The 24,609-nt window shown below is 41.9% G+C and overlaps 1 long non-coding RNA gene across 2 annotated transcripts; it reads right to left on the reverse strand.

Moving 5' to 3' along the window:
* Positions 1-10,892: 10,892 nt before the first annotated feature.
* On the reverse strand, positions 10,893-24,329 carry LOC310879088. Of its 2 annotated transcripts, XR_014570936.1 has the most exons (5): positions 24,069-24,329; positions 19,693-19,868; positions 16,085-16,222; positions 12,854-12,919; positions 10,893-11,542 (listed from the first exon to the last, which is right to left on the reverse strand). It is a non-coding gene; the product is annotated as an uncharacterized lncRNA (long non-coding RNA). The 2 variants fall into 2 exon arrangements; XR_014570935.1 differs by lacking the exon at positions 12,854-12,919.
* Positions 24,330-24,609: the final 280 nt, after the last annotated feature.

Here is a 24,609-nt window from a genome sequence, read left to right on the forward strand (position 1 = left end):
GTGTAAATCAGTGAAAGAGCAGGTGTTTGCAGTGCTTGAGTTACAGGTGTGTTCGTGTCCGTTGCTGTTGCTATGTGCATGTTGGCCCCTGAAACAGGGGACCAGGACACTGTGCTAGCCCCACATGATGCAGAAACAGAAACATTACTGGGGGCGCAGGGACCTGGAGAGATGGAGGGAAGAAGTGGAGAGAAAGAATGATTATTCTCTTTAATTTGTGCTTCAATTGATCAAACAAAAGTACAAAACCTATGCTGAGCATCTTAATTAGTCTGTTGGAGACTGTTCATATTAGTACATAGTCTTTAGTCGCATTAGTGTGGTTGCTAGAGGAAACACACTATTGTTCTCGGTCCGGAATTCTTTTTCATGTTTCACACACTGACTGTTGTCACTGTTGTCATGCTTCACATGATATCGCAATATATAATATTATATTATGTATTAAATATATAATGGTAAGACAGAATTCAGTTCCCAGTGGATTCCTCGTGACTTGTGTCAATGCAACCACACTTTCAATTTCCCAAAATTACACCTTTCTAGTTAGTACATATTTTGTTCTCCCTGTGTACCTGCACTGAAGTGAAGAGGAATGCTGGGATTCCCAGCACATGAGTCAGCATATGGTGTCAATTCTGGCCACAGTGCATGTTGGGTATCTGACAGCTGGTACTGTTGGTGGAGCAGCCATGTATGTGTCCATCCTGACCCACTGCTGTCACATTGTAAGATGTGGCACTGGGACTTCTTTGCCAGTTCACATTGGCTGAGTTGGAACAAACCAGACTGGCACTAACACTCACTGGGGCACACAGGGCTGGGGAGAGAGATAGGTGGGGGGAGTGTTGTTATTGAGGATAAAATTTACACTTTAAGATGATATCCTAAGGAGGAAGGATCTGAATTTCTCATTGCTGAAATGTAACATAATTATTCATTCATTCATTCACTTCCATTGATTCGACTTAAATCTTTCTTAAGTGGAGACTATCCAAAAGCAGCATTACGTTGCCTTTGGCCTTTGTTGTGCATACATACAGTATATGTTCTCCATGTCTTACCTGAGCTGAATGTCAGGGTCTGACTCGGGTCACTGGAGCAGTTTCCATCAATAGCCTTTACATCTACAGTGTAGTTGGAGCCACAGGTGATGTTTGTAAGAGTACAGTTGAGATCAGAGGACATGCAGGTGGTATTCGAGGCATGGCCTTGACTACTCCAGGCAGACACAGAGTACTGTACTGCCCCCCTGCTGGCAGACCAGGACACAACAGCAGTGTTCCTGATACAGTCAGGTGCTACTGAGACGTTGTTAGGAACACATGGCACTGCAAAGAGAGGACGGATACAGAGTTAAACATTGTACAGCAGCATTAATAATGAAGTAACAAGAAAATAAATGTAGCAGGGCTCCAGACTACCATTAAGACAATTGTAAATTAAGATTTGAACCTGCAAATTATTAAGGGGAAACATGGCAATGTGTTATAAAATAAAAGATTGTTTTCTGAGTGGAAACATAATTTTAAATGAATTTACATTGTGTGGTAGTTAATTTATTTTTGACTTCCTCCACTTAATCATTTAATTTCATGCATTCATCTATATCTAGATTTGAAGCCATTTAATATAATGTAATCGACACCTAATTAAAACGACCCAACAGGTAAAAAGCAGCACTGCAGTGTTTTGTGGTGAACATCTTCTAACCTGTTTTTAGTTCCACAGCTGAACTTGGTTCTGTGTGACAACCTCTGTCAACAGCTACAACACTGACAGAGTAATTTTCACCACAGTGTAGATCAGTGAAAGAGCAGGAGGTTCCAACGCTTGAGTTACAGGTGTGTTCGTGTCCATATGTGCTGCTGCTGTTGCTATGTACATATCTGCTCCTGAAACATTGGACCAGGACACTGTGCTAAACCCACATTCTGTAGAAACATGAACATTACTGGGGGGGCAGGGACCTGGAGAGATGGAGGGAAGAAGTGGAGAGAAAAAACTGATTAAAAACAATGTTCTAAAAGTCTGTTGAAGACTGTTCAGATGCATAGCTTTAAGATTTTAAATCTTGTTCTCTCTGAATACCTGCAATGAAGTGATGATGAGTGCTGGGATTCCCAGCACATGAGTCAGTATATGGTGTCACTGTGATGGTATAGTTCTGGCCACAGTGCATGTTGTTGGGTATCTGACAGCCGGTACTGTTAGTGGAGCAGTAATGTATGTGTCCATCCTGAGCCACTGCCGTCACATTGTAAGATGTGGCACTGGAGCTTCCTACCCAGGTCACATGGGCTGAGTTGGGACACGCCAGACTGGCATTAACATTCACTGGGGCACACGGAACTGAGAAGAGACAAAGGCAAAACACAATGTTGACATGTTGTTATATCATAATGATGTTCAAGGAATTAAATTAATTTCGAAAGGAAATCACACACTTTCAGAAACGTTTTCAAGTAAAATGTTCTACTATATTATGTATTTGTTTATTCATTTAGCAATCAAGTCACTAAGTCCAACCTAGGTTCGAATCCATTCATTCCAAATAAATCTTTCGGAAGAGAACATGAATAAACCTAACAGGTCAAAAGCAGCATTAGTGTTTTTCGTGAACATCTTCTCACCTGATTTCAGTTCCACAGCTGAACTTGGTTCACTGTGACAACCTCTGTCAACAGCTACAACACTGACAGAGTAGTTTCCACCACAGTGTAAATCAGTGAAAGAGCAGGTGTTTGCAGTGCTTGAGTTACAGGTGTGTTCGTGTCCGTTGCTGTTGCTATGTGCATGTTGGCCCCTGAAACAGGGGACCAGGACACTGTGCTAGCCCCACATGATGCAGAAACAGAAACATTACTGGGGGCGCAGGGACCTGGAGAGATGGAGGGAAGAAGTGGAGAGAAAGAATGATTATTCTCTTTAATTTGTGCTTCAATTGATCAAACAAAAGTACAAAACGTATGCTGAGCATCTTAATTAGTCTATCAAATTAGTCTGTTGGAGACTGTTCATATTAGTACATAGTCTTTAGTCGCATTAGTGTGGTTGCTAGAGGAAATACACTATTGTTCTCGGTCCGGAATTCTTTTTCATGTTTCACACACTGACTGTTGTCACTGTTGTCATGCTTCACATGATATCGCAATATATAATATTATATTATGTATTAAATATATAATGGTAAGACAGAATTCAGTTCCCAGTGGATTCCTCGTGACTTGTGTCAATGCAACCACACTTTCAATTTCCCAAAATTACACCTTTCTAGTTAGTACATATTTTGTTCTCCCTGTGTACCTGCACTGAAGTGAAGAGGAATGCTGGGATTCCCAGCACATGAGTCAGCATATGGTGTCAATTCTGGCCACAGTGCATGTTGGGTATCTGACAGCTGGTACTGTTGGTGGAGCAGCCATGTATGTGTCCATCCTGACCCACTGCTGTCACATTGTAAGATGTGGCACTGGGACTTCTTTGCCAGTTCACATTGGCTGAGTTGGAACAAACCAGACTGGCACTAACACTCACTGGGGCACACAGGGCTGGGGAGAGAGATAGGTGGGGGGAGTGTTGTTATTGAGGATAAAATTTACACTTTAAGATGATATCCTAAGGAGGAAGGATCTGAATTTCTCATTGCTGAAATGTAACATAATTATTCATTCATTCATTCACTTCCATTGATTCGACTTAAATCTTTCTTAAGTGGAGACTATCCAAAAGCAGCATTACGTTGCCTTTGGCCTTTGTTGTGCATACATACAGTATATGTTCTCCATGTCTTACCTGAGCTGAATGTCAGGGTCTGACTCGGGTCACTGGAGCAGTTTCCATCAATAGCCTTTACATCTACAGTGTAGTTGGAGCCACAGGTGATGTTTGTAAGAGTACAGTTGAGATCAGAGGACATGCAGGTGGTATTCGAGGCATGGCCTTGACTACTCCAGGCAGACACAGAGTGCTGTACTGCCCCCTTGCTGGCAGACCAGGACACAACAGCAGCGTTCCTGATACAGTCAGGTGCTACTGAGACGTTGTTAGGAACACATGGCACTGCAAAGAGAGGACGGATACAGAGTTAAACATTGTACAGCAGCATTAATAATGAAGTAACAAGAAAATAAATGTAGCAGGGCTCCAGACTACCATTAAGACAATTGTAAATTAAGATTTGAACCTGCAAATTATTAAGGGGAAACATGGCAATGTGTTATAAAATAAAAGATTGTTTTCTGAGTGGAAACATAATTTTAAATGAATTTACATTGTGTGGTAGTTAATTTATTTTTGACTTCCTCCACTTAATCATTTAATTTCATGCATTCATCTATATCTAGATTTGAAGCCATTTAATATAATGTAATCGACACCTAATTAAAACGACCCAACAGGTAAAAAGCAGCACTGCAGTGTTTTGTGGTGAACATCTTCTAACCTGTTTTTAGTTCCACAGCTGAACTTGGTTCTGTGTGACAACCTCTGTCAACAGCTACAACACTGACAGAGTAATTTTCACCACAGTGTAGATCAGTGAAAGAGCAGGAGGTTCCAACGCTTGAGTTACAGGTGTGTTCGTGTCCATATGTGCTGCTGCTGTTGCTATGTACATATCTGCTCCTGAAACATTGGACCAGGACACTGTGCTAAACCCACATTCTGTAGAAACATGAACATTACTGGGGGGGCAGGGACCTGGAGAGATGGAGGGAAGAAGTGGAGAGAAAAAACTGATTAAAAACAATGTTCTAAAAGTCTGTTGAAGACTGTTCAGATGCATAGCTTTAAGATTTTAAATCTTGTTCTCTCTGAATACCTGCAATGAAGTGATGATGAGTGCTGGGATTCCCAGCACATGAGTCAGTATATGGTGTCACTGTGATGGTATAGTTCTGGCCACAGTGCATGTTGTTGGGTATCTGACAGCCGGTACTGTTAGTGGAGCAGTAATGTATGTGTCCATCCTGAGCCACTGCCGTCACATTGTAAGATGTGGCACTGGAGCTTCCTACCCAGGTCACATGGGCTGAGTTGGGACACGCCAGACTGGCATTAACATTCACTGGGGCACACGGAACTGAGAAGAGACAAAGGCAAAACACAATGTTGACATGTTGTTATATCATAATGATGTTCAAGGAATTAAATTAATTTCGAAAGGAAATCACACACTTTCAGAAACGTTTTCAAGTAAAATGTTCTACTATATTATGTATTTGTTTATTCATTTAGCAATCAAGTCACTAAGTCCAACCTAGGTTCGAATCCATTCATTCCAAATAAATCTTTCGGAAGAGAACATGAATAAACCTAACAGGTCAAAAGCAGCATTAGTGTTTTTCGTGAACATCTTCTCACCTGATTTCAGTTCCACAGCTGAACTTGGTTCACTGTGACAACCTCTGTCAACAGCTACAACACTGACAGAGTAGTTTCCACCACAGTGTAAATCAGTGAAAGAGCAGGTGTTTGCAGTGCTTGAGTTACAGGTGTGTTCGTGTCCGTTGCTGTTGCTATGTGCATGTTGGCCCCTGAAACAGGGGACCAGGACACTGTGCTAGCCCCACATGATGCAGAAACAGAAACATTACTGGGGGCGCAGGGACCTGGAGAGATGGAGGGAAGAAGTGGAGAGAAAGAATGATTATTCTCTTTAATTTGTGCTTCAATTGATCAAACAAAAGTACAAAACGTATGCTGAGCATCTTAATTAGTCTATCAAATTAGTCTGTTGGAGACTGTTCATATTAGTACATAGTCTTTAGTCGCATTAGTGTGGTTGCTAGAGGAAACACACTATTGTTCTCGGTCCGGAATTCTTTTTCATGTTTCACACACTGACTGTTGTCACTGTTGTCATGCTTCACATGATATCGCAATATATAATATTATATTATGTATTAAATATATAATGGTAAGACAGAATTCAGTTCCCAGTGGATTCCTCGTGACTTGTGTCAATGCAACCACACTTTCAATTTCCCAAAATTACACCTTTCTAGTTAGTACATATTTTGTTCTCCCTGTGTACCTGCACTGAAGTGAAGAGGAATGCTGGGATTCCCAGCACATGAGTCAGCATATGGTGTCACTGTGATGGTATAGTTCTGGCCACAGTGCATGTTGGGTATCTGACAGTTGGTACTGTTGGTGGAGCAGCCATGTATGTGTCCATCCTGACCCACTGCAGTCACATTGTAAGATGTGGCACTGGGACTTCTTTGCCAGTTCACATTGGCTGAGTTGGAACAAACCAGACTGGCACTAACACTCACTGGGGCACACGGGGCTGGGGAGAGAGATAGGTGGGGGGAGTGTTGTTATTGAGGATAAAATGTACACTTTAAGATGATATCCTAAGAAGGAAGGATCTGAATTTCTCATTGCTGAAATGTAACATAATTATTCAGGACCATACACACAATCTGCAGACCGCATACATCACTTGATGTATCATTCTGTGATTGTCCATTGTCACCACTAGGTGGCAGCAAAGCCTATATTTTCTTCTATATGTTGTAAATGGAGCTGAAATTAAGTGACAGTACTTCTCTCTTTTCTTACACTGTACCTTATCATCTGCGCACGTGTAGGCACGCGCAAACACACACACACACACACACACACACACACACACACACACACACACACACACACACACACGCACACACAGTCGAGCCGAGATGAGGTTCCTGTAGTCGAGCCGTCCACAAACAATGGATTAAACCTGGTTCACATTATCGTTATCTAAAAGTAAACATATCAGAACAGAGATAGAGTTGGTAAACTTCACACAGGAATGTAAAATATTAAGTCAGGGGTGAAACAAGCGCTTAAATCAGACTTAAATGAAAATGTAGTCCAGTCAACCCTCGTCCGCATGCGCAGTTCTGCTTCCGTAAGATTGCATTGTGAAAACATGGTCCTGTTTGTCTTCATGAGCTTTGTTAGGTTGTTTCATCCCCGGTTCTGATACCTTTACTTTAGGGAAACGATATTTAACCCACTGGTTAAGTATGGCTCGACTCCATTTCTACCTACTCAGGGATATCCTGACACGGACCCTCCTCTCGGAGCTAAAGCATTAACTCGCCTATTAGTTTGTATTGTTGCTCATTTCAGAACGCGCCCAATATTACTGACATACATACAGACTGTATGTATGTCAGTAATATTAGGCTAATAGGCTCTTCTACTGTATGATACAGTAGAAAAACATGTAGAAATAATGCGCAGCTGAACGGTCCAATATTTAGACTGACCAAACACACATGTAAATAGAAAATAGAAATGCGCAGCTGAACTCGTCAGAGTAAACACAACACAGAGAACTCTGAAATAAAATACCTCGTTACATTGACCGCTATTGTTATTATTATTATTACCCGTTTGGCCTCTCGTTCTTTACATTTACTTCTTGTTGTGGAAAACCCCGTTCTGTTCTTCTGGAGTTGTTGAAGTTCTCAGAATGTTGGAGCGTCTGTCCTTCCATGGCTCCACACTACAGCACCGCGATATATAATAATAATAATTATAAATAACTAAACACTGACAATATAAGCTGCAAGTGTAGAGTTATAGTATAGTACAGTAACTATGTAGGCTATGTAGTAATACATTATAGTAGTGTACAGACTCCCGAGTCCTGAGTGAGACGAATTGTTTGCACCAGCTGTGTTCAATCAATCAATCAATCAATGGTCCAGTGTAGCGTAGAGATGAGTCGGTCATGAACGAACGAATCAAAAGAACTAGTTCTTTTTGGTGAACGAAACCGATCCGGTCACTTCCGTGAACGATCCGTTCTGCGTCCGTTCTTAATGACGGGGATTCGCCCGGCGGCTCTTCTCATTCAGAGCCTGCTCTGTTACTTTATTATGAATCATGGAATCACTATGCATTATGTTTTATGAGCTTATGACCATGAATGTTAGTATTTTAGCTGTTTTAGTATTTTTTTTATAGTAAGCATTTTAATGACAGCATTTACAAACTTTAAATTAATGTTTGTGAATTAAATTAGTATAATGTTAAATTCTATATAACTACAACTAGTAGTTTATATTACTTTAACTTTAAACCAAAACTAGTATTTATATTACAATGTAGGCATTTATCAGGCATTAATCCATTTATCAGGCTTTATCCAGTGATTTACATTATGCAAGAACACATTGTAATACATAAAATGCATAGCCTAGAAATAGTCAAGGACCATATTCATAAGCATTACAAATATAATATGAATTATTCATAATTGTTTAATTTAAATGAATGAATTAATGATAGGTGGACAGACAGACAATGTTGGAACTATGCACAAAAACAAACTTCACCCATTTTTTGTACTTGTAAACTGTGATGCATTTCACTCCTATGCCATATAAAGTTAGGTGTGAATCCCTAGACTCCTTCAAACCCGCTCTCAAAAAGAGCACCTACGGACAGCTGCAATGGACCCTGATGTTAACCAGTGTTGTTTTTGGCAGCAAATTTAGATTTTAGTTTTAGTCAAAGTCTCGTACTCTCTCAATAGTTTAATTTAGTTTCAGGCACATTTTAGTCACCTGGAATGTTTTAGTGTTAGTCTAGTTTTAGTTGACTAAATATCATAAGATTTTAGTCGACTAAATCCACAGTTGATTTAGTAGACTAAAATGTACTTTGGTGAGCCGTGATGCCGTCGTAATGACTGATTTTACACTTGCTGAAAATAGCTGATCTACAAGCTCACGTGTTGCGCTGCGACACACGAGTTTGTAGATCTCAGCTATTTTCAGCATGCAATCAAGTGTAAAATGACTTATACTGGATCTCTTCCTATAGCATTTAAAAGTTTTTATCTGTTGACAAAATTGTTAGTATATATAGTCATCAGTTTTAGTAATCATAGCTTAGTTTTCATTTAGTTTCCATCAGTGAAAAAAGGTAGTCGACGAACATTTTTCGTCTTAGTTTTAGTCAACGAAATCAACAACAAGTGTTTTTTCTGGTTTTATCGTCGTAGCAGTAGATTTTGTATTGACCTGTATACTTTTGTTTGAAATGTACCTACATACTGTGAAATAAACATTTCAATCAATCAATCATAAATGCTGTACCTGTTGATCACAGACGAGGCCTTCTTCTCTGGCTGGCTGAAGTGTGTAGAACATCTCCTCAGTGTGAACATTCTGCCAAAATAACCGAGCTACAAGCTCTGATAAACATTCAGCCAAAACAACAGATCTACAAGCTCACAGTGCAATGCATTGTTTGGTACGTGGTCTGCTCTTTCTTCCCTCTATGCTGAAAATAGACGATACACACTTAGGGATGTCAATGGCTAACCGGATAGCAGTTAAAACAAATCTGAATATAATGATGGGCTTCACGGTTAACTTTAAAAATAATAAATGTATGTTACTGATGGTGTTATTTAGTTATGGAGAGATGTCATCATTCTAAACACTCAGGGAGGTGCAAGAGAACACTAGATAAGATTACATACATTTTGGGTTAAAAGAAAATAAATAAAATCGTTAATTAGCTATGGGGTAACCGAATGGAAAATTATCCGTTAGAGACATCCCTAATCACAACATAGAGCATTAGAACAACGGTCAGGATATTTAAGCGCCTTGGATAAAGGCACTATATAAATGCACCATTTACCATTTATTTAACACCACAGAAGAAGACAGCAGGAAGTGAAGTTGGGGTTTCAATAAAGCATAACTAAATCTAAAGATGTAATGATGTTTTAGGCCGACCAGCTGAAGAGATCACAGATTTGAGGCATTAAGGTTGCTTTTATTACATTTAACTGAGATTCTATTGCTAGTATTCTATTGCTAGTTTGATCACATCACTCAGGTGACCCAGCCGGGGTGATCAAGTCCCGACTTACGTCCCAGTAGCTACCCTCGATCAGTCCCATTAGGGTTAGCTGGGGACCATCACTGCCTTACAATATTAAATATGAAGCAAATATAGATTGAAGTGCTTCGACAAAAGACTGAATGGAAAGCAAAATAGAATAACAAAGTGCTTGTCACTGAACGGTACTGTAGCCCAATTTATCTTATGCTTAGAAATGCTCATTATTTATTTAAATAATGTTATATTCTTTAATTCAACAATAAAATATTTATTTAATTTAAATAAATAAAACATTTATTATTTAAAATAACAAATGTTCATAGCTGAAATAGAAGTGTCTATTTGTACGTCTCTAAATGTTTTGATGAATTGAACATGGTGGACCCTGTTGTAAACAAGCGTAATGCTTAATTGGGTCATCCACTCACAGTTAACAGTCTTTGTCTTGAGTTTGTGCTTGAAATGTACTGTAATTCTGCAAACTGTTAATAAATATTTCAATCAATCAATTCTGGGGAGGTCTCTGGAACAACATATTTTCAGATGGGGGTCGGCGGCCAAATACTCATAATTCTGGGGGTCCTTGACATGAAATATTGAGCACTGAGAGAATTAAAAAATAAATCTACAGAGCAACTATATTTGGAGGTATGAATCTCATCAACACTTGGAGTTAACATCATGAGGTTGTTAACACAAGCCAAACCTCTAACAAAGAGGCGCTTCAAACGTTTTTGAGAAGAAACAAATCTGAATCAGATCTGTGAAACATCCAGACTGGAATCCGATTAGATTACATTAAGTCAGGCCCAGGCCGTAGCGTAACGGTCTGGGCACCGGACTGGTAATCCAGTCGCAGTGTGCCGCGGGTTCGACTCCCGGACCCGACACGGCCTTTACTGCATGTCATCCCCCCATCTCTCTCCCGTTTCCTGTCAGCCTACTGTCTGTCCCTTCAAAAAAAAAAATCAATAAAAGGCGTAAGCCGCAAAAAAATATCTTAAAAAAAAAAAAAAAAAGATTACATTAAGTCTAAACACAATTTTTTACAAATGCGACTTGAGCCACATTCAGAGGTGGTCTGATTCAAATCTCATTCAGGAGATCAGTCTCAGTCTGAACGCAAAATAAATCTGATTCCATGTGACTTGTTTGTGTTTAGAGTCACTTATTTAAACAGATCGCATTCCAATCTGAATCTGGCACAGATCTGATTCAGACTGGATTCAGCTGCCAATCTGAACACAGATCTGTGACAGATCCCATCTGGTCACTTGCAGATGCAGTGTGAACGGTCGATCAGATTTGAATCAGATTTGACTGGATGTGACTGCAGTCTAAATGGGGCATTACTACATCTGTCTTGTTTCTCTTGTTGTCTCCTTGATTTGATAAGCGAGAAACACCAACACACACTCACAAAGTCACCCAAGTGTAAAACCAATACATATACTCATATAGTGAACAAAGTGTTCTTGTGCCTCATCGTCAGAAATGTGAGTTCACCGGAGGTGGGAGGAGCATTAAATGCCAACCTGGCTGAAAACACAATCTCCTCCCCTCAGTGGTGTTGGTGATGGCTCACAGACGCAGACTGCAGGTCTTTGCTCTCTGTGTCCGAAGCAGAGTCGATGTCCTGCGTCTGCCGTTTCATCCACATGGCAGCTCCTCGTGTCTGAGATATAGAAACAGAAAGTTAGCTCCACCTCTCCCCCTCTCAAACTGTCTGCTAAAGCAGCTAACTCCACCTCTCCCCCTCTCAAACTGTCTGCTAAAGCAGCTAACTCCACCTCTCCCCCTCTCAAACTGTCTGCTAAAGCAGCTAACTCCACCTCTCCCCCTCTCAAACTGTCTGCTAAAGCAGCTAACTCCACCTCTCCCCCTCTCAAACTGTCTGCTAAAGCAGCTAACTCCACCTCTCCCCCTCTAATGCAAGTAACTGACAATATATAAAGTCACAACACCAACTCTGATAAGGCAGCATCGCAATGTTTATCATAACATAAAATGTATATGCCGATTTGCTCAGTGACAGACAAAACAGACACTGTTCATTGTTAAGTTAAACGCCCGGGGGTATTTATTCCATTAACCCATTCAGGACGGAAACCCCTTTTGGGATTATGTTATACTTTAGCTATTGAAAAATAGCAGATCTACAAGCTCATAGTGCGGCAAGTGCCGCAATACGAGCTTGTAGAAAAATCGTGAAAATGTGGCGTGAATCTTTGAATATATATTCTTTCCCAGTGGACGTTTTTAACTTCAATCTTTGCTTCTGGAGGGTCTTTGGAACAGATAGGGGTCCCGCGGCCAAATACAGATAATTCTGGAGGTCCTTGACATGAAAAAAGTTGAGCACCATTGACATACTGTAGATCGACAACAACGGGAGGTATGATTAATTCTAACGCGACTAGCGGTGGGCCGTCTAACACATAATCTTTGCTTGGAATTGGACGGAATTATTTAGATTTAGATTCACGCCAGCCTGTGGAGCGATGCGATCGGTTTTGATATCAATACATCACCGTCCTTTTATTAATCTCAGTCCTGGGCGACGAGTGTTACTAATTGATAGGACGGAGAACTCTTGCCGCTCGGGTGTTAATGGCATTTAATGTTTGTGTTAGTGACAAAACAAACATTAAACTCTGTCCATTGTCAATGGACAAGACAAACATTAAACTCTGTCCATTGTCAATGGACAAGACAAACATTAAACTCTGTCCATTGTCAATGGCGTTTTGAATGTTTGTCTAGACAAGACAAACTTAATTAAATTAAACATAGGAGGGGCCAGCGCCCCTCAAAAATAGAATCTTTTGTATTAGCTTTAATATGTCATGTTACTTAAGGAATGGGATCTGAGATGATGATCATTACTGTGTCTACAGTACCTGCCCCTGAGATGTCTATCAGTGAAAGATTCAATAAAAAGAGGTTAGGGTTAGGGTTAGGGGTTAGTGTTTAGGGTAATAGTTACCTTCCTCTCTCAGCTATCTGATCCTCGCTGACAACAGGGATCTGGTCCGTTCCCATGATGGACAACCTAGAAATCACATTATGCATTATGTTGATGGCAGAGACCGGGAGCCAATGGAGGGAGAGGAGAAGGGGGAGGGGCAGCGACCGGGAGCCAATGGAGGGAGCGGAGAAGGGGGAGGGGCAGCGACCGGGAGCCAATGGAGGGAGCGGAGAAAGGGAGTGACATGTGAGAATTCTGGCTCGTTGAAGACCAAGCGTGTTGTGGCATTCTGGATCAATTGGAGAGGCTTAAGTGTGCATGCCGGTAGGACAGTAAGGAGGGCGTTACAATAGTCAAGTTTTGACCTGACTGATGTCTGGATGAGGAGCTGGGCTGACTCCTGGGTGAGGAAGGGTCTAATGATTAGACCCTTCCTCACCCAGGAGTCAGGGGTGTCGAACTCAACTTGGGGCGAGGGCCGCATTGGTCAAAAGGTCACTTGATGGGGGCCACAACCAGTTGCGCACGCATGCTCGATGTCTCAGTCAGTCACTGCTATAATATCTATCTATCTATCTATCTATCTATCTATCTATCTATCTATCTATGTATGCTCAGACCCAGCCAGCAAGCCACACACATAGTGCTCAGACCCAGCCATCCAGCCAGCCATACACATAGTGCTCAGACCCAGCCAGCCAGCAAGCCACACACATAGTGCTCAGACCCAGCCAGCCACACACATAGCTCCGTAAGGGAGTGGTTGCAACACTCAAAAATTCTTCAAAAAACTGGAGATTGGAGAACCTGATTTTGGACATGATCTGATGCAGGACACTGGCTACGTTTACATGAGCAGTTAAATCCCCTTTTCATTCCGAATAGAAGTTCAATCCTATTAAACGTTGTTATGTAAACACCTACAAAAACTTACATCCGAATGAAAACGCTCGATGCGATCTAAAAACCATTCCGATGTCACTGGCCGGATTACTCCGATGTTCATTGCGATTGAAAGAAAATTGGACTCATGTATACGCTGCTTCGGATGTAAGTTCATTCTGGTCTTTCTGAGCATGCTCATTTCCATTGCGCTCCAACTCCAAGGCGCTCATATCCAAGGCGCACCGAGGAGTTTGCACATAGAGTGCGTTATTTCTTGCATTTTGCAGCTCCGAAATCCCCCCCAAAAAACGTGGAGCAGGCTGCAGCATGCAGTGATGATTGATGATCCCCCTGGTCTGTGAGTGTTCAAAGATCCAACCGTCCCGAGTTGATCATGATCACTGATCATTTTCAAATTATATAGTGCATCAGGGACTCACAGAAAGACTGTGGAGAGAGGACGCAATGCCGTCAGCCCGCGCACGCACACGCACACACACACACACACACACACACACACACACACACACACACACACACACACACACACACACAGTCCCAAGAATACGCTATTATGTGGGGCACATTGTCAGCCTGTAGAGTGTAGATCAGCTCTTACTTACACAATGTATGCCTATACGTGCATTGTGCAAAGACGAAGCACAAATAAATCCAATAGCCTTGTGAGGCGCGCAGCTAAAAGTTGATAAATGCGATGTTTTACTGCTTTGTGTGTGTGTGTGTGTGTGTGTGTGTGTGTGTGTGTGTGTGTGCGTTCTCTCTCTCTCTCTCTCTCTCTGGTCCAGTGCTTACAGCAAGCGAGAGATGAAATGATGGGATTTCAAAGTATATGGTCTACTGGTGTTCTGAATGAACTGCCTATATTTTATGTGTCCAACAGATGGTGTAGTTTCACGTGAAATAACATGTGTCATGGCTTATATCACACCGACGGCAACGTCCATGTAAACATTCGTTCGGAATGACCATTTCCCATGTAAACTCGCGGCAAAAAACATTACATCGGATGTATTTTATTCTGAAGTATTTATTCGGAATGATCACCCTTCATGTAAACGTAGCCACTGTCACTATGACAGAAAGAGAAGATGGGTCTGGCCACATTCATTCACCCCATAATCTCAGTGGAAATTGGGGAATATGTTGACAATAGTCGACAGCTCTGCCGATTAATAATCGATTCATTGAACCCACCCCCCATATTAATCAATATCAGATAAAACTTATAAGATTTTTTTTTATAAACTTATAAGATTTATGCACATGCCATGGTCACATAACCATTATATGTTGAGTGCATGCTTTTTTCTTTTTTTTTAATGTTCTGTTTATTCATTTTTAGTTTTTTACAAATATAGAAGTAAATTGAGGAATAAAAATATGTTGAGTGCATGCTTTGATGGTTACAATTTTATAATCAGTTTTGAAGATGAGTAAACCTTTGTGGAGATCTTCTCAGTTCTCATTGTATGCTAGTTACTGCCATTCAGGATGGAAAATAAAATCCATTTGGATTTGGGGAGAAGTAGTTTCATAAGGGGCTGGTATGAAGTACTTGATATAAAGAGAACATGTTCAGTTCACTAGTCTACACTCTACTCTACACCTGCCTTCATTTCATCTGATTGTCTGTCTGGCAGGCACTTAACAAGCGATCGTTAACTGTCTGTTAGAGGGGCAGAGAAGAGTGGCTTTGCTCAACTTGATTTATATTCTCCACTCTGATGAAGGTACATGTTCGATATATCATGCAGCCTTACTTATTAGCCTATATTTTAGATATTAAAAAAACAAACAAAAAAATAAAAAATAAGACGACATCTGCAGCCCGCGGATCACCAGTTTGACACCCCTGTAATAACTCTATAACATTGGAAGGATTAGACTCTAATCCTTCCAATGTTATAGAGTTGGCTTCCCTTGGCGTCCCCATTTCCCTGCCTATGCCCAGGTGAAACAACAGGCTGTGCCCTACAACACCTTCCCATGCACAACATTAACATTGAATCGACTACAACAGGCTTTACGTCACATACTGATAAAATAACCATAATAAAACTTTCAGTTTGTCATGTCTAGTTTCCTCACAAAACAGAGTATGAGAAAAAAAAATTAATGACCAAAGCTTGCAGTGGGAGTGTCCAAAGTCTCTTTCCCATTTCGATGTACAGATTTAACTTTGATCCGACTCACCTCAGCGGTGGACTGCAGGCTGTGTGTACGTCCACACTACTACTGTACACTATCCCAGGTTAGGGTCAGACTCACCTCAGCGGTGGACTGCAGGCTGTGTGTACGTCCACACTACTACTGTACACTATCCCAGGTTAGGGTCAGACTCACCTCAGTGGTGGACTGCAGGCTGCAGGGCGAACTTGATCTGGTTGACTCCGTGGTGAACGGGCTTGCCGTAGGTGGCTCCCTTCGGTACGGGGCGTTCACGACCATCACGGCACACACGGATACGATAGATGACGTAGCCTGTTGAAACAAAAAAAGATATGCTAATGACGTAAACATACGCTAATGACGTAGCCTGTTGGAATAGAACACAGTGCTGCTGTTTTTGCTTGTAAAATGTGTTATATTGATTTCGGCAACACAAAATATTTCTCAAATGTCATAAATACATATACCTAACATCTAAAACAAGTACTGGTGCCTTAGTTTACTCATACGTTAATCTAGATCATGAAATGTAGCACATTTGTAAAAAAAATAAACGCTTCAACTAACGTAAATGGCACCCAGCACACTGAAACATACACACAGTGCTGTGCCCTGAGATGGAGGGATGCAGCTGACCACTGCATGTCTTGTAGTTGAAGCGGATGTCAGATGTCTATAGGGTGAGCAGGAAAGGTGACAGCACTGAGCCCTGGGGAGTGCCTGTGATGTACACCAGCACCTCCGAACAGACAACCCTGCAGTCTCACATACTGCAGTCTGCCCCAGAGATTCTTAGATCCATGCCACCAAACCATGCAGTGGCGGCTCTAGCTGATGTTGGTTGGAGGGGCTGAAGAAATCTTATGCTACGGGCCAATATACGATAGTATATGCTGATTGATTTATTAACAGTTTGCAGAATTACAGTACATTTCAAGTACAACTCAATACAAAAACATGCTATCCATTGTTCACCCTATACTACAGCATGTTCACAGAATACTGGTCTACAGCAACAACAGCATCAACATCACATTCCACAACAACCCAGCCAGTACCCATGCAGTGCTACTCAGAAAATCTATTACACTATGCTACCCAACTAGTTCAACCTGCAGCAATAGCATCATATTCCAGATATCAAAGTACAGCAATGACACTACTACAGGCCTATACTTTGTTACAGCAAATGCTCCACAACAACAGAAGTGCATGCCCACAACAAACACTCCACTGAACATTGTTTGTATTTGTATGTACAGATAGCTGCTCTTATACTGTCATTAATAATGACAGTACGCATGCACGCACGCATGCACGCACACACACGCGCGCGCGCAACTGGCGCAAACGGGCCGTTTGCGCCAGTTGCGTTGCGCGCGCGCGTCGGTGCCGTTTCGAAACAAGCAACTTGCAAGGCACACACACATGCACGCACGTGCGCACGCACACGGCACCGAAACAACACTAACACACGCACACAAACACAGCCTCTCTCTCTCTCTCTTCCCAACTCAATGAGAGCTCGAGCCACTTTCAATGTGATTAAACCAGCGATTATGTTTCTTAACTTTGTGAGATGAATGAAGCAGACCACTCTACCTTTCTGTGGGTCCGGTGTGCGGTCAGCTTACTCAGCTGTCTGCCCCAAGCAAGCATTTCAAACTCACAAAACGTATTTTGTCTCCTTTCCTTTTGTTATATCCAAAATGGACGATATGCTCCCAGTCTCTTAACTTCATTTTCCCCTCCACGGACACGGGACAAAACGGATTATAAAGTAAATAATAAACTTATTTCATTTAAAATAGGCTACTTCTTTCACATCATAAACAACCACACACGAGCAGGTGGCCACGTGCTGTGATTGGTCAATAGCCAATGACCTCACGGTCTGAGGCGGGCCTTAGGGCTGAGCACAGCCCTCTATTGGCTCTGGGGCTGAGAGATTGTAGCCCCAATGGCAAGTAAACCAAGCAGGCGTGTCTTGGCAGCTGTCAATCATTCAACGCAATGAAAGCCAATGGAAGCATTTTGGGCTGTAATAAATCAGCCCATTTTGGGCTATTTTGTGTTTTTCTTGTAACTATTTGATGCTGTTGCTGCTTTAGATTATACCAGAATATAAAAGTATCTATTCTAAAACATTTTAATAATAATTTCTCATCTTTACTCCATAAGATAGGGGGGGCTCAGCCCCCCTTGCCCATAGATACGAGCCACCCCTGAAACCATGCCCCCCCCCCCCCCCCCTTCAACACAAGCTTCTGCAAGCAGTTGTGACCGGATAGTTTTGAAGACACTGGAGAAGTTTAAAAAAAGCATGATTCTAACTGTATTGCCCTGGGTGTCAAAGTGTGTGAATGCATTGTTTAGCATGTAGAATAGATGACATCATCAAACCCAATGTCCACCTGGTATGCAGACTGAAGGGGGCCAATGTACTGATTGCACGGAGATGATCACAGTTCCTCCCCGTCTTTAGGGAGAGGATATCGTTTGGATCAGCCCCTCATCACACGTAGAAAATGCATGTTTTGGCCAGAAAGGAATCTTTTTCCTACCGGAAAAAGATTAAAAATACTTTGTTACTCCATTGCGCCCCTGCAGATATAAAAAAGAATCCCTTTCTGGCCAAAAAGAATGCATTTTATACAGCTCAGAGTGGAAAGTAGGCTTTCTAGTAATAACACAAGCCGCCTTTGTATTGGTAAGTATAGGTACGTATTTATATTTCCGCAACAGAGGAGAGGCTGGTCTGCATTTCATGCGAGCGCAGGAAGACCCACCCATAGCTCTAATGAAGGCATTAGAGCTGAGCTATACTATATTATACTATACTATACTATACTATACTATACTATCAGTGTTTACTGCAGGAAAAAGCTTTGGCATGGAGCTGGGCACACCCTCTATTAGAGTGTTCTAGATAGATGTAATCATTGATACGTCACATACTGATAAAATAACTATAATAAAACCTTCAGTTTGTCTTGTCTAGTTTCCTCACAAAACCAGAGTATGAGAAAAATGTTTTAATGGCCAAAGCTTGCAGTGGGAGTGTCCAAAGTCTCTTTCCCATTTCAATGTACAGATTTAACTTTGATCCGACTCACCTCAGCGGTGGACTGCAGGCTGTGTGTACGTCCACACTACTACTGTACACTATCCCAGGTTAGGGTCAGACTCACCTCAGCGGTGAGTCTTTCAGACCCCTATCTGAAAATATGTCGCTCCAGGAACCCCAACCTCATAGCGCGGTGTCGCACTATGAGCTTGTAGATCTGCTATTTTTCAATAGCTAAATTATAATATAATCCTTAAAACACCAAAAGAGGTTCACGTCATGAATGGGTTAAAAGGAGCTGTAATTGTCCAGCCTACAGTCCTTAAGTACCCAGTAAACACTCACCCTGCTAGGCCTTGTATCCCAGCCTATACAGACCCAGTAAACACTCACCCTGCTAGGCCTTGTATCCCAGCCTACAGACCCAGTAAACACTCATCCTGCTAGGCCTTGTATCCCAGCCTACAGACCCAGTAAACACTCACCCTGCTAGGCCTTGTAGCCCAGCCTACAGACCCAGTAAACACTCACTCTGCTAGGCCTTGTATGCCAGCCTACAGACCCAGTAAATACTCACCCTGCTAGGCCTTGTAGTCCAGCCTACAGACCCAGTAAACACTCACCCTGCTAGGCCTTGTATCCCAGCCTACAGACCCAGTAAACACTCACCCTGCTAGGCCTTGTATCCCAGCCTACAGACCCAGTAAACACTCACCCTGCTAGGCCTTGTATGCCAGCCTGCGGTCCTTGTCGGGCCTGGTGGGTCGGGGAGCTCTGTAGAGGTTGGACAGCTGGCGGTACTGCAGCAGGAAACGCATCACGTCCGACTGCTTCTTGCGCCACAACTCCTGCATGTATTTGTACGCTGACTACGCTCGCATCTTGGTTTATCTGCAGGAGGAGAGACAGCAGGACAGTAAGACAGTGTACTTGTACAATAATACTCAAGAAATTCTGTGCAGGAGTTTGGAAGCGCACGTCAAAGTCACCCTGCGTACCACCTGTTTCGAATTTGCACATAATGCAGGAGGCAGCAGTGCGACCCGTTAATAAAAACGAGTGCTTCCAAACTGCAACACTTGGAAAAAGAATCACCTGCACAGAATGTCTCATAACAACATGTCTATGGTGGATTTTTATGACACACAAGCTCGGCAGATTGAAAGAGGATAATTCAAGCTTGGCCTAGAGCTGCAATGTTGGTGAGTTTAATGTCGTTTAATACAAGCAGATCGCAAACGCAAATTGGATAAATGGGGAGTCAATGGAGGGTATTGCAACTCTAGATTCATCCCATTATAAAAAAATCTAGAGTTGCAAATTGCTGCTAGTCTAATATCAACTAGGCTTGATAGATAGCCTGATATAATCTGGGCTTTAAATGAGCTGTACTGTACTTTGAATGTTTGAACGTGTATGAAAGGTGGTATATAAATAAAATTGCCTTGCCTACTTGCTCAGACTGAGGTAACCATAGACTGTAAAAGGGTAACACACACACACACACACACACACACACACACACACACACACACACACACACACACACACACACACACACACACACACAATTTACAATTTACAATTTACAATTTACAATTTAGGCATTTAGCAGACGCTCTTAATCCAGAGCGACTTACATTTAAGCAAGAACAAAAGCATGGGAATACATCACATAAAAGCATTTATCATGAAACATGCGTAAGCTAAGAAGGTAACAGTGGAATATCTATATGATGAAACTATACATACACTATACATAATAAACTATACATATTCACTACTATGCTATACATATGTACTATGGCGTGCTATGACTATATACAATACAATTATAGTGCTGTCTACATAACATGCTATAAGTCTGTGTCAAATGCTATCTAAGCCAACAGAAATGCTATCTAAGGGGTTAGGGTAAGTGCTATGGGCCATGATGGAGTCTGAAAAGGTGGGTTTTCAGGCTACGGCGGAAGATTGGGAGTGACACACACACACACACACACACACACACACACACACACACACACACACACACACACACACACACACACACACACACACACACACACACACACAGTCTGTATAATCATTCATAGGCTACTACTCATTGTTGACAGAACATACTGTATTCATTTCACACTCAGAAATGATAGATAATTAATTCACTGTTCATTCAGTCACTGACTGAACATGTGACTCATTCAGAGATAAAGTGGAGTATTTTGAGGTAAACCCACCTTTTCAGACTCCATCATGGCCCATAGCACTTACCCCACCCCCTTAGATAGCATTTCTGTAGACTTGGGTAGCATTTGATACAGACTTATAGCATGTTTTGAAGACAGCACTATAATTGCATTGTATGTAGTCATAGCACGTCATAGTACATATGTATAGCATAGCATAGTATAGTATATATGTATAGTTTATATGTATAGTTTCATTATATAGATATTCCACTGTTACTTTTTAGCTTACGCATGTTTCATGATAAATGCTTTTTATGTGATGTATTCCCACGCTTTTTTGTTCTTGCTTAATGTAAGTCGCTCTGGATTAAGAGCGTCTGCTAAATGCCTAAATTGTAAATTGTAAACTGACCTGAATGGAATGGTCTCTCTCTCTCTCTCTGTGAATATCTCTCTCTCTCTCTGTGTGAATATCTCTCTCTATCTCTCTCTCTCTGTGTGTGAATGAGGTGTAAACTGACCTTAATGGAACGGTCTCTCTGTGTGTGTGTGTGTGTGTGTGTGTGTGTGTGTGTGTGTGTGTGTGTGTGTGTGTGTGTGTGGGCTGGAGGTGAAACACACAAAATGTGCCGTGCTCCACGAACGCCGCAGCGGCGGCAACCACTGGTACAAGGCCAAGAAAGACAAGCCTCCCTCCTTCCTAATTATGGGACAACCCATCAGGGTGTACGCCCGTAATGAGACGTACCCATACCTGGGCCATAAGTTCAACATCGCTGGTGAGTGGGGGGAGCAAGTCGAGGAGCTCACCAGAGAGTTTCACCGTCGACTCGACCTGATCGATCTGTCCCCCCTCCCTATAGTCATGAAGCTCGAGGCTGTGAGAGAACTTAAGTGGCCCTGGCGAAGATACAACACCTATTTGCCAATGTACACATCCCACAACATGCACTGAGAGACATGACAAATAGAACTGTCAAGCTGGCCAGAAAATGGGTTGGCCTAAACTCACACTCCACACGAGACATACTCTTCCTTTCATATGGCGAAGGGGGGCTGGGGGTCCCAAATGTAGAGTGGACTTATGCAGCAACACGGCTAAGCCACCTACTGCACATGCTCAATAATGATGATGGCACCGTCAGAGAAATGGCCAGGGCATCACTCCTACTGGACCTGCGCAGGAGGAAGGTACCCCTGGCTGCTGCAGACCAGAATAACTTCCTAGGCTTTAGGAGGAAAGACTCTGGGAAACTGGACTCACAAGCCAAGGGCTTCGGGGTCTGGTCTGATTGGCCAGATCTCAACAACCTTTGCCATCGAACAGGAGTCCAGCTAAAATGGGCAAAAAACAACGAAAATGTGCCCATCTCTGATGGATTAATTACAGACTCCAGCGTGGTAGTGAAGGCTACCCTCACCCACCAGGGTGCGGACACTAGACTACAGGAAGAAACGGCAAGAAGGGTTCTGCTTAGCACGAAACAGACTGAAGCCAAAGAACATTGGCGTGGCCTTCGACTGCAGGGAAAGTTGGCCTGCGTTGATTCAGCTGATCACTCTGTTTCACATTCGATGTACAAAAATGCTGCTATTGGGGAGGATGTTTTAAAATTCACCATCAAAGCAAGACTACAAGTATTACCAACCAAGTACAATCTGTCAATCTGGTATCCCGACACCCACACTCCACTCTGTATAAACCATCATGATTCTGAACAACACCTAGAATCCATCGCACACATAACAAATGGATGTAGTGCATACAAAAACTTATATATTGCTCGCCACGACCGGATTGTTGACCTAGTGTCTGATGCAGTTCGAAAGTATGTGCCATCTAGTGCAGCAATGTATAAACATTCAAGAGTGTTACCAGATTGGTTTAGCTGTGCATGCGATGTCTTTGCTAACATCCCCAATACACCTGATGTTGTCTTTGTTGACACCAGACACAAGGAGGTCCTGATTCTGGAGGTGGGCTGTGTCTTTGATTTGTACATGGACCAGGCATTCCAAGATAAATATTCTAAGTATCAACCATTACTTGGAAGTATAACAAACTTGGGGTATCGCTGTAGATTTGCCATACTGATATTCGGAAGCCTGGGCCATGTGCATAAACTGACCATGAGTGGCCTAAGAATAGCTGGCATGACAAAAAGCAAAGCCAAACAACTTGCCAAATACTGTTCTGTCTCGTCTGTTATAGGCAGTTTATCTGTGTGGAGAAGGAGGTGCCATGTGTATCCCTAAGTGAACATGAACTGTCAACCCCGTTATATTTGTTTCCTTGTAAAATTAATTGTAATTTGTGGATTCAAATAAAGAAATCGAAATGTGTGTGTGTGTGTGTGTGTGTGTGTGTGTGTGTGTGTGTGTGCTACATAGAAGTGTCTATTTGTATGTATGTTTTGATGAATTGAACAATGTGGTCGTGGACCCAAGTGTAATGCTTAATTGGGTCGTCCACTCACAGTTAACAGTCTTTGTATTGAGTTTGTGCTTGAAATGTACTGTAATTCTGCAAACTGTTAATAAATATTTCAATCAATCAATCAGTGTGAGTGTGTGTGTGTGTGTGTGTGTGTGTGTGTGTGTGTGTGTGTGTGAATGACGTTTTTTTTTTTTGATTGATTCAGCAATAGTATTTATTAACAGTTTGCAGAATTACAGTACATTCCAATCACAACTCAATACAGAAACTGTTAACTGTGAGTGGACGACACCATAAAGCCCCCCCCCCCCCCCCGGGTCAGCTCATTCTATCTGCCGACCCAAAGTCTTAAACATGTCAGAAACTTTACTACCATTGGGTTCTGACTCGCGTATGTATAGCCGCTATACACTTGTTTACAAGAGGGTCCACCATGTTCAATTCATCAAAAAGGTGTAAACTGACCTTAAGACTGTTCCAGTCTCAGAACAGGTTGGTTTGTCGGTTGGTAAAAATAAAATAAAAAGTCCCTTTAGTTTCGCTGCTTTAATGGCTCTTATGGCTGTAGAGACACGTGACGTATTTTAACTTTGGCAATGGAACCAAATGAACCCGCTCGTTCAGACAAGACGGCTCGGTTCAATATATGTAACATAATTCCTGCTACTGTATCATTTATTATGAGCAGCAAAATCACTGTCTTTGCTAAAGTTTTTTCCACAACAACATCAGCATCAGCATCCGGGTGTGCAACGTTTAAAAGAGGTCGAGGACCAGACGGAAACACTTTAAACAGATCAGTTCCTACTCCAATGTCTGCTTCTGTCTGTCTGAGGCATAGAGTTATATATCTATATTAATTAATTTAATTATTATATATATTAAATATAAATTAATCGCACCTTTTTGTTTTCCCCATAATAAAGTAGTTTGTATTTGTTTTCTCATGCCCAGCCATGTAAAGCACATTTGAGTATTCATATACACACTGAAGACACTTTATATA

The sequence above is a fragment of the Protomyctophum parallelum genome (genome assembly GCF_964188405.1).
Source record: "Protomyctophum parallelum genome assembly, chromosome: 21".
In the NCBI taxonomy this organism is placed as follows: domain Eukaryota; kingdom Metazoa; phylum Chordata; class Actinopteri; order Myctophiformes; family Myctophidae; genus Protomyctophum; species Protomyctophum parallelum.